The 12,391-nt window shown below is 38.7% G+C and overlaps 1 protein-coding gene across 1 annotated transcript in view; it reads left to right on the forward strand.

The window, feature by feature from the left end:
* The window catches only part of LOC127655601 (threonylcarbamoyladenosine tRNA methylthiotransferase-like), a 483,546-nt gene that overhangs the window by 218,618 nt on the left and 252,537 nt on the right, over window positions 1-12,391 (forward strand). The gene's annotated exons all lie outside the window — the stretch shown is intronic.

Genomic DNA, 12,391 nt, shown 5'->3' on the forward strand with positions numbered 1-12,391 from the left:
TTGTTACGATTCTTCTCAAAGATCGCAAACAAAGATCGCAAACGCCACACAATCACTGCATAAACCATAAGATTTATTTACATAAAGTAATTAACATGTAGTGTCAAAGAATCAGTATAAATGTTAGTTAGTGTGTCAGCATGTATTTGTACGTGGCAAGCTCAAATGATGTCAGTTCAACCAAACATAACCAAAACATAATCAAAAAGTCTAAATCAAAAGATCGTCATCCGGGGAAGTACATCACATCAACTCTCCGGCGATTGTGCTCTTCCGTGTCCCATATGACCTGTGAGCTCTCTGGAAGTTCCCAGAGCTACAGCAACACCCAGCGGGCCATCGACCTCTCCTCTCTGTTTGACCCAGTGTCTTTTAAAACACCATAATCTGGTTCAGGTGTAAAGCCACGCCCCCAGCAATCAGCCTATAACTCAGGGACAAAACACACGAGCACTCACTGCACAAACACTCATTGAACCGTCCACACACCCCCTTTAAAAGATCCGATATCTAATGAGGATCCTCAGAACTTCTCAAAAACAAAAATCTGAAAAATAAAATAAACAAATCATACTTTCCTTTCAAAACATTCTTTATGAAGTCCGATTCCCGTGTTACCAGTGTTTTCCCACAGTCACCTCTAATCTCCTAGATTACTCAATTTATTTCCGCAATCTGGATCCTGAAAGCATATTAAGGTAACAAACAGAGCGCACAGAAAAATAGTAACGACTGTTAAAACACCTACAGTACACCATTCAATCTACTCAGGAACACGAGATAACGCATCTGCCACTACGTTCTCAGTTCCCTTGATGTGTTTTACAGTTAAACTGTAAGGCTGCAAAAGAGAATCCAGCGCATTAACCGCTGACTCGGGAGACTGTAAAGAGTGTAAAAACGTTAAAGGGTTATGATCAGAATAAACCTCCACAGGTAATCCGCCCCCACGTACACATCAAAATGCTGAAGAGCCCAAATTAAGGATAATGCTTCCTTCTCTATTACAGAATAGTTCCTTTGGTAAGTATTAAACTTACGAGAAAAAAAACTTACAGGATGGTCAAGTCCACTCTCACCAGTCTGTAATAGGACGGCTCCAGCACCAATCTGGCTTGCATCTACTTGTATCTTAAATGGCTTATCCAGCCTAGGGGCAGCTAAAACAGGAGCAACAGTTAATAACATTTTAACATGTTCAAACGCCTTCTGACAATTTGTACTCCAAACAAAATTAACAGCACCCTTAAGGAGATCAGTTAACGGAGAAACAACAGTTGAAAAATTTTGACAAAAACCCGGTAATACCCAACCATCCCTAAAAACGCATTAACTCCTTCTTTGTTGATGGAGGAGGAAATTGTTGAATAGCCGCCACTTTAGCTTGAACAGGACGCACCTCACCCTGTCCAACTTCTTTCCCCAAATATCTGACAGTACCCTTGGCAAACTCGCATTTTGCCAAGTTAACTGTCAGACATGACTCAGCTAAACGCAGCAGAAGCGCACGGAGATGTACCAAATGTTGTTCCCATGTATCACTGAACACAATAACATCATCCAAATATACCGCACAACCCTCCAGGCCGAATACCACTTTATTCATCAATCTCTGGAAGGTTGCGGGTGCATTTCTCAAACCAAAACTCATAACAGAGTAAGAATATAACCCTGATGGTGTAATGAATGCAGTTATCTCTTGAGCTCTGGGAGTTAAAGGCACCTGCCAATATCCCTTTAGAAGGTCTAATTTGCTTACTGAACCGCGAGACCCCACCTGATCCACACAATCCTCCATTCGAGGAAGTGGAAAAGCATCAGGTTTAGTAATAGCGTTTAATTTGCGGTAATAAGTGCAAAATCTATAAGTAGAATCTGGTTTTTTTACCAACAAGCATGGTGAAGCCCAACTGGAGCATGAAGGAACAGCAATCTCATTCTCAAGCATATACTGAACCTCTGACTCCAACACATTCCGCTTGTTGATAGGAACCCTATAAAAACGCTGACGGATAGGTCTCGCCTCTCCCACATCCACATCATGCTGGATCAAATGCGTACGGGTGGGCACATCTGCAAACAAACTAGGAAAATCAAACAACAACTCTATCAATTCTGACTTTTTAAACTCTGACAAATGTGCCAACAATGCATCTAGACTCTGAAGGGTCTCTGAATTCTTTAACCTTGGAAGCAAAACACAGTCTCCAGGTACAATCACATCCTCCCCTCCTCTACAGAAAAAGGTTGAAAAGTATCCAGAGGGACAGCAGCAACAGTAACAGCTGGCTTAACCAATTGAGTGTCAGATTTACTGAGAATGATAAGGCTTAAGTAAATTTACGTGAAAACACTGTTTAGCCTTACGCCGATTTGGAGTTGCAATTTGATAATTTTGGTCAGTCATTTTTTAAGAACAGTATACGGACCAGTAAATCGTGCGCAAAACGGAGATCCAGATGAAGGTAACAAAACCAACACCTGATCACCCGGCATAAAAACACGGCATTCAATATGTTTGTCAAAGTGTTTCTTCATCTTATCTTGTGCTCCGACAAGATTTTTCTGAGCACTCATACCAGCTAAAAATAAGCGTCTACGGAAACCATCTACATATTCCAACAAATTCTGAGGAGGATCCTTTTCAACCAATCCTTCCCTCCAAACAGAAAGAGGACCCCGTACACTGTGACCAAATACAAGATCATTCGGGCTAAAACCCAAACTCTCCTGTTGTACCTCTCTAGCTGCAAGTAATAACCAGGGTAAACCCTCCTCCCAGTCACAATTCAACTCCACACAGTAAGCACGTAGTAACGCTTTCAATGTTTGGTGAAACCGTTCAAGCGCACCTTGACTTTGGGCGTGATATGGGCTTGATTGATTGTGCTTGACCTTAATCACTCTCAAAATCTCAGCAAACATACGTGAAGTAAAATTAGACCCTTTATCGCTCTGAATAATCTTCGGTATCCCAAAAATAGAGATGAATTGGGTTAACGCTTTCACAACTGCTTTAGTTGTAATTCTTCTAATCGGATACGCTGCCGGGTATCGAGTTGTTTGGCACATCACAGTCAGCAAATATACATTACCTGATTTAGATTTAGGTAATGGACCCACGCAGATCAATTATTAGGTGCTCAAAGGGTTTACTTGTGACCATAATAGGACACAAAGGCACCGGTCTCAAAGACTGATTCGGTTTCCCTGTTAACTGACAGGTATGACATGTTTTAATAAAGACCGAAATATCTTTTTTCAGACCCGACCAATAAAACTGTCTCAAAACTCTGTTATACGTTTTATTTACTCCGAAATGACCAGCAACTTCACCATGTGAAACTCGCATTACCACCTCTCGAAATTGCTTTGGCACCACTACTTGAATTACAGATTCCTCAATCAAACCCTTCGCACAGGGAATAAATTTCCTCAAGAGTAGCTCATCTTGGATAAAATATCCACTGGCAGCACTTCTTATCTCCTGCGATGGAATAACATTCTCAAACAGTTGTTGTAACCCAGGATCGTTCTGTTGTGCAGTCATAAGCTCCCTATGAGTAACAGGAAAAAGAGTAGACAAACCCGGCACAACACAATTAAACAATTCTTTCTCTTCACAAGATTCCTCACGACTCCTCAAGCGAGTTACTGCACACGTTACAAATACCTCAGGGAATTCTTGCTTTAGCACATCAGACTTTTCCATCAACGGAGTGGGCACTACCACAGGTGGTGGAATTACCTCTCGCCATACCCTATCTCCAGCTAAGTTATTCCCCAATATTACCATGACACCATCCACTGGCAAGGATGGACGGACTCTAAGGTTACTTCTCCACAGACCAACTCTGAAGTCAAGTTCATCCTGTGCAAAGGGACAGAAAGAGTCTGTAATCCAATTCCCTGATTAAAACGTTCCTCCCTTCACTAGATACATCAGAAAAAGGCAGGACCGATTCAAGAATAAAGGATTCTGAAGCTCCGGTATCTCTCAAAATCTTAACTGGAACTTTTTTATCTGAATTAATCAAAGAAACAAACCCCTCCGTAATGAATGGTGCAAACTGTATTGTACCATCACTCTTTGACTCAGACACTGCGTTCCCTACTTCCATAGAAGCACCACTCGCAAAATCATTAATTCCTGTAGTCTCCGTCAGCAATACAGGACTAACATTTGCATTCGTGTTACTCTTTGGATTACATTTCAACTTTGAGGCCAAAATAGGACACTTATTTTTCCAATGACCAACATTGAAACAATAATTGCATACCAAGTCTCGGTCACTCTTCCCACGATTTCTCCTCTCAAAATTTGAAATATAAGATTGTTCAAATCTCTTTGATGCCGTTCTATTTTCACTAAAGTTACCATACTGACGCCCTGAGTCGAACCCTCTTGGTACACGTTCTTATGTGTCAATATGTAATCATCAGCCAAGACTGCAGCTTCACTCACGTCATTTGGCTTATTTTCAGTTTATATATGTAGCAATATAGTCAGGAACAATGTTCTTAAATTGTTCTAAAATAACCAAGTTACGCAACTTCTCGAAATTATCAACATCGGAAGCACTGCACCAACGATCAAAATGTGAAACAAGTTCTCTTACCACCTCAGAATGTGTTTGCCGTTCACCTTTTCTCCAACTTCTAAAACGCTGGCGATATGCCTCAGGAACTAACTCATACGCTTTTAGAATAGTCACTTTTACCTTATCATAGTTCCTTCTGTCCTCCATCGTAAGCTGCATGTATGCCTCCTGTGCTTTGCCTGTAATGACAGTTTGAAGCATAATAACTCGGACTGCACTTGGCCATTTGCCTTCTTCCGCTACAGTCTCAAATAAAGAGAAAAAACATCAGGGTCATGTTCAGTTAAATTTAGGGAGGAGTCTTAAATTACCAGCAAAGTCAAAACTGTCAGACAAATGTAACCTTTACTCACCCTCTGATGGTAATAGACCATCCTTTATTAATTGCAAGCGTTCGCCTGCAGCTCAAACTCCCGTTCTGATTGTTCAAGCTCTATTTTCTTTTGTGCCAATTCAATTTCACGTTGTTTGAGTAAATTATCTGTTCTTAATTTTTCCATCTCCAACTCATACCGTTTAGTTTCCAGGGCCAAATCTCTATCGTGAGTCTGTTGCATTTGCAAAATCTCTTTCTTCTGTTCGAAAGACAACCCTGAATATATATCTAACGGAGTTTTCTTTTCAATATCATGTTTTTTCTTTGTGGGAATAATCAGAAGATTATTTTTGATTAAACAATCTCTCACAATAGAGCGAAGTTCGTTCTTCTTTATCTTTTTATCCACCTCACCAATTTGAAAATGCTCTACAAGTTCCCACAATTGTTGCTTCACAAAGCGAATTTAACACGTCCTCTGGCGGAGCTTTAACAAATTCTTCAACGGATGTCATTTTAACTCTTACTCCGTAGATTTAACCTACACTCTCAACTTAAAGTAAGTGCATCTACAATTCCAGTAAGGCACAAATATAACACTCATTCACCGTGTCCCCTACTACCCTGCCTATCAACCCACTAAACTGCATTTATGCCTAATCTTCATGCAGCTTTCAAGAGCAAAGCGACATTAAACACCAGATACCGATGGTTCGAACTGAGCAGTACAGCCCAACCCGTAGCCACGGCGGTGTGCTTCACCCAAAAGCCTGCACAAAAATAAAAAAGCAAAATAACAAATCAACGCAAAGCGTTGCTAATACCTACTAGGGAAAAATGAATGAGGTTTCATCTGTACCCCAATAAAAATGCACTTACCTTCAAATGACGACTACCTTTAACTCACAAAACAAATTTACATCTATCTCAAAAAATAATACTGAATAATCAAGGATTAACTTTTTCAAATTATCATTCAACCGAGCACCTAATCAACTAAATGAGCTAAACAATATCTAATCGAACGAACTCTCATTTGTTATCATATTACTCTATCCCGGACTGAGCTCCCATTTTGTTACGATTCTTCTCAAAGATCGCAACAAAGATCGCAAACGCCACACAATCACTGCATAAACCATAAGATTTATTTACATAAAGTAATTAACATGTAGTGTCAAAGAATCAGTATAAATGTTAGTTAGTGTGTCAGCATGTATTTGTACGTGGCAAGCTCAAATGATGTCAGTTCAACCAAACATAACCAAAACATAATCAAAAAGTCTAAATCAAAAGATCGTCATCCGGGGAAGTACATCACATCAACTCTCCGAAGCGATTGTGCTCTTCCGTGTCCCATATGACCTGTGAGCTCTCTGGAAGTTCCCAGAGCTACAGCAACACCCGCGGGCAATCGACCTCTCCTCTCTGTTTGACCCAGTGTCTTTTAAAACACCATAATCTGGTTCAGGTGTAAAGCCACGCCCCCCAGCAATCAGCCTATAACTCAGGGACAAAACACACGAGCACTCACTGCACAAACACTCATTGAACCGTCACACCTTTGCAAAATCACACTTGCTACAGTTTGTGAGAAAACTTTGATAGATGTACATTGGTAACTACAGTAAGTGAGATCAAAGACTAATTGCAAATCCTCTTTATACTCATTTAACTTCATCTGGAGCCTGCCTGCTATCAGAATTTTATGCTGCATCCACATATCCCTATTATATACCTGCGTCCGAATATCTATGCTTTCCCACTATATACAGTAGTGTTCCAAAAACTGTTTGCCAGTTGAGTAGTATGTTCGAATACCCAGTTATCACAAAACACAGTAAGCGAGAAATACCTGGATGACGTACTATATCCCGCGAGATTCTGAACTGCAGATCAACTGGACACTTTATAAGTCCATAATGTTCAAAATGCTGGATTTAAAAGAATGCCGGTGAACCACAAGTCTGATGGCTCTGTTAACTGTAAGTGATATTTATACCAATAAAGTTATTCCTTGTGTTAAAATGGTGCTTGTTTAAACAATGCATGGCAAGTTTATTTAAATAGCACATTTCATACACAATGGCAATTCATAGTGCTTTACCTAAAAAATTATAAATAAAATACTTTTAACAACCAATTAAGAACAAGAAATAAGAATTAAAGTAAAAATTATTGCGTGCTGTGTGACTCCTGTCAGGCTTCCTAAGCAAGCCTAATTGGCCCGGTTGCTAGGGTAGGTAGAGTCACGTTGGGTTAACCTTCTCGTGGGCGCTATAATGGGGATCTCGCTCTCGGTGGGACGTGTCATGCATGGATGCCGCGAAGAATAGCATGAGCCTCCTCACATGCTAGGTCTCCGCGGTAATGATGGTAATGAGGACTTATCACATTGGCATGCCAAAAAGGGTTGGGGGGTCTAGTGTGATGGACTTGGTCTCAAAACATAGTCATTGTCTTGATCTGGGTCTCGGCTTAGAATCTCAGACAAGAACTAAAGGTCTTCACCATTTCCGAGAATTCGATGGCTCTTAAAGACTATTTAACCACTGTACAAAGTGACTTTGTGATTAATTAATTTATTTTTTTGCTTGTTTTTTTTTTTTTTCATTAAAATGGACAGCTTGTTTGTTTGTTTTTTTATGACTTTTCTTGGTCTGGGTCTTGGGGTTAGATTTCGGTCTGGATGTGGACATAAAGGGACTAGTCTTGGTCTTTGGCTCTGGTATTGGTTTTGATCTTGTTCTTAAGAGGGTTTGGTATGAGTCTGTGTTTTGGAGGACCTTGACTCCAACTCTGATTTATGAATTATTTCTGTGCTGTAGGGTGAGAATCCAGTTTTTAGCCATTCTGTGAACACTTTATTGTCAATTGAGAGGGAAAAACAACACTTACAAACTCTCAAATGAAGTGCAAGCTCTCTTTCCTTCATATGCACCAGAAACCTTGAAATGATGCATGTCTGAGAAAGAAGTAATGTAAGTGCAATGTTCTGTTGCTCTAATTGACTCTCCACATGTTGTGCTTTGTCATTGCCTGGAGCTCTAACTGGTTAACTAGTGAACTCACATTTAAATATAGTAGATAGCTGCTACTTACGGAGTCCATTCCACTCCATTAAACTTAAGTCCATAAAACTAGAAACCTGTACAGGCCCTTCCGTTGCCCTCCTGCTATATGATGATGAAATAGAATTATCACCGCCTCTGGGTGTCACGATAGCCACTCAACTCTATTCTCCCAAACACCTTTTGCAATTGCAATTATGAGACGACAAGATATAAGATCCATGCACCAGGTTTCCCAGGATGATGGAAACCCAGAAATAAAAGGTAATTTCAACATGTTCTTAGTGTTGTTTGATTACTTGAGTGAATAATTCTTTCGAGTCATTCTTTTTAGTGAAAGTTTAACCGGTTCGCAGGTCAATCAAAATGACTTATTAAAAAAACTGTTCTGATTCAAAATGTTTTTGTTTTGTTTTTTAAAACAAACTTACCGAGTTATCAAAAATGACTGGAAAAGTAATGGAAATTCATTGGTCAAAATATGTGGAAACCCTGTACCTCCCTGCAAAGGTGTCAAAGATTGGTAATTAAAGTGTTACCGGTACTTGTTTTAGACTCTGTTCTAGCAAAAAGAAAAAGAAAAAAGCTCACCTCTACACATTTCTTCTGAACAACCTTTATTAGATCTAATCATGAATGCTCGCAAGTGTATTTTTCTTCCTGGTTGTTCTCCCTCCCTCCCTTTCTCTCTTGCGCTTTATGGTCTGCCAGGATGGACAGTAAAATCTGATGGGGTGTGAAATTAAAATGTGGATCACATTTTGAAGCATCATTTGATGTCCTCTGTGTGGATGTGTATTCTCTCTCTTCCCTAGAAAAATAGCATAGCAGTCACAGATTAGCAGAGAATGACAAATAGAGACAGTTAAGCCAGCCATAGAATTCCTTAATCACTCACGGAGGGCACTCACTATCCCTTCATTTACAAACGCACATCACATAAAAGCCATTGGTGATTATTTCATGTTAATGATATATGCTATATACATACAAACTTCCAGATAAGCCCTTTTTGAAGGGATAGTATGATCATTCTCATTTTTTACTCGCCCTCTTGTTGTCCAAACTCGTATTACTCATATAAGTTAAATGTTTTTTTTATTTTTTATTATTCTTTACTTGGTCATTGTGGGCTAATTGAGTGTTTTAAAAGCGTTTGTACAGTTCTTCACTATGGAAGAATGGCAAAAAAATATGTCACCTCATAAAAACTCTTGTGGAATAATACTGCGTACCAAAATGGTGCTTTTTGAACGTGTTTTCACTAAATAGATTGCAGCGTGTTTCTTTTCCAATGCCCACAGTCATAGTTTTCAGAAGTTACTTGCTTTTGAAAAGCGCTTTAAAATACACCACCTACTGACACATATTTACACTCTACGACATCATAAGAAAAGAAAGAGAAGAAGAAAAGCTTTTAATGTGATTTATTGAGTTGTGAATCCAGTGAAACGGAAGCGACTGACAGGAGGAGGAACTGTGCTTTGGTACTGCAGGTGTGTGGATGTCTTCTGGCACTGCATTAAAGTTGCACTCACTGACCTCTGCCACTGATCCTAGACCTGTTCAGGTTGTAATGGTGAAGGCCAGAGATTAGTTTGAGGGGTGACGACACCAATCGCAAATCTAGATATTATGTTAATGAATTATGTCAAAGATCTGTATGTATGATAAATACTATGGGGCGAGTTCACTAAACAGTTGCACCACTTTTGCAATTTGTATTTAAATTAAGTCATTGTCATTCATTTTCACATAAGCACACCTCCTTGTGAAAATTAGGCTCATTATATACTATGTTTTACTTGGACACCAGAAAACGGCTTATTATGCAGAAAGCAGTGTTATACATGCACTGTATAAGCGTGGTACACTTTACTCCCATATACATGTGGCTCGTCAGTAAGCAGCTTTCTCCAGAGCAACAGAATTTCCCTGCTAGTGTAAATAACAAACATGGCATCCAAAAAAAGACTTTGCTATTTTATTCTCCTTTACTTTGCTTTATGCCCAGATATTCCAGAGTTGTTGCCTTAAAAATGACACACTTAACCTTTAAGCATGAGCTGTTTGTGTGGTGCAGTATTTAAAAGGTGAGGAAGATCAGTGTGGTCTAAAATAGCTGGGCCGGTTAGTCATTTTCTTCTCTGTCTGTTATCAGGTTTGTGATTTTTAAGAGGGGGATTCTTGGAGCAGACTTTGTAGTGCATATTAGTAGAACATATAATACTTGTACTAATACTAGTTATTCCTAATTTCTTTACTTGTGTACGGTTATGTTCCAACATTGCACATATATATTGAGTTAAATATGTTTTGAGTTTCTTGCCATGTACAATATTACATAAGATCAAAAGGTACTGTAGGAGTTCCATCGTATAGTGATAGTATCAGATGTTAATACCATGGTAAAACATGGTATCACCCTGGTACTTATTAAAAACATGGTATAAGCATGTTACATTGAAAGAAAGCATGTTATTACCATTGTGCATGTCCAAAACAAAGCATGGTAATTCCATGTTATATGTCAAAAAACAAGACATTGGCAAAAGACAAAACATTGCCATGGTATAATGTCCTGATTAAACATGGTATTACCATAGTACATGATCAGAAACATGCTATTTTTATGGTACTGTACATTACCAAAAACATGGTGTAACCATGGTACGTGTCCAGAAAACATCGTATTACGATGCCATTTGTCCAAATAAAACAATGGTTTTACCATGATACATGTCCATAAACATGGTCTTACCATGCTGCATGTCAAAATATATGGCAGTATCATGGCATATGTCCAAAAAAAACATGGTATTAATGTTACATGTCCAAAAAAAGACATTTCTACAGTATAATATCCAAATGAATCATTGTACTACCAAGGTCCATGTGCAAAAACATGGTATTACAATGCTACATGTCTGAAAAGATGGCATTACCATCTCACATGTCCAAAAACCATGGTATTACAATGGTACATGTCCAAAAAACATTTCCATGGTATAATGTCCAAATTAAATATAGTATTTCAATTGTACATGTGCAAACACATGGTCTTACCATGCTACATGTCTAAAAAGATGGCATTACCATGGCACATGTCCAGAGAAACTAGTATTACCATGGTGCATGTCCCAAAAACATCAGGTTACCATGGTACATGTCCATAAATCATTTACACAGTATAATGTCAAAATTAAACAAGATTTTACAATGCTTCATGTCCAAAAAGTTAGCAATACCATGATACATGTCCAAAAAACATGGTATTACCATGGTACATGTCCATAAATCATTTACACAGTTTAATGTCCAAATTAAACATTGTATTACCGTGGTGCACATGCCAAAATATGGTTTTACCATGGTACATGTCCAAAATCATGGTATTACCATGTAGCATGTACAAAAAGATGGAATTGCCATGGTACAAGTCCAAAAAAAAACAAGGTATTACCATGGTACGTGTCCAAAAAAAAAAATCCATTGAATAATGTCCAAATTAAACATTGTATTACCATGGTACATGTCCAAAAACACGGTATTATCATGGAGCATGTCCAAGAAGATGGAATTGCCATGGTACATGTCCAAAAAACATGGTATTGCCATGGTGCATGTCCAAAAAACATGGTATTATCATGGAGCATGTCCAAGAAGATTGAAGTGCCGTGGCACAAGTCCAAAAAAACACTGTATTACCATGGTACATGGTATTCAATCACTATATCTCCCATACCAAAATAACTTTGAGTTTCATGGGTGTAGTCAATTAGTAACTCTTTTCCCATGGCCGTGTCTGTGTGTCTGTCTGTGAGAGAGAGCATTTGCCTTGCCAGGGAAATAGGAACTGTGTGTTTGTCAAGCACCTAAACAAACTGACCTGCGTTGACGTACTGAGACTGGGAAACTGCTCACTCTGTGTGTGTTCTGTACCGCCTGTGGTAAATGATGTGGAACGCTCCAGTTCTGGGACTTTTAATTTGTTCTGCTTTTGAGAGAGATCAAGCATCTTAGATGCTCCTGAATTCTCCCATGATATAACCTTTGTTTGTTTGTGTATTACTGGATAATTAGAATTGCAAGTGTTAATTGTTGTTAATTGATAGGTCGGAAGGGCTAATTGGAACACTCTGAAGATTCCCCAGTGTGTGTGCATGTGTGTTTGTGTGAATAAGTTTATGAGAAGTATACAGTAGGTCTTGTAAAACAAGTGTCCTTGTTCACTGTTTAGAAATACATTGCTCCCAATAAACCTTGTTGTGGAAGTTTTCACACCGTAAAATATTGCATCACACATTGTTTAGAATATCATAGCTTTAAACATATTAGTTTATATATTATTTAAATTGTATATTTTTATTATGGATTTGTATAATTTATTATTGAAAATCTCT

This window comes from Xyrauchen texanus, chromosome 15, assembly GCF_025860055.1.
Source record: "Xyrauchen texanus isolate HMW12.3.18 chromosome 15, RBS_HiC_50CHRs, whole genome shotgun sequence".
Classification (NCBI taxonomy): domain Eukaryota; kingdom Metazoa; phylum Chordata; class Actinopteri; order Cypriniformes; family Catostomidae; genus Xyrauchen; species Xyrauchen texanus.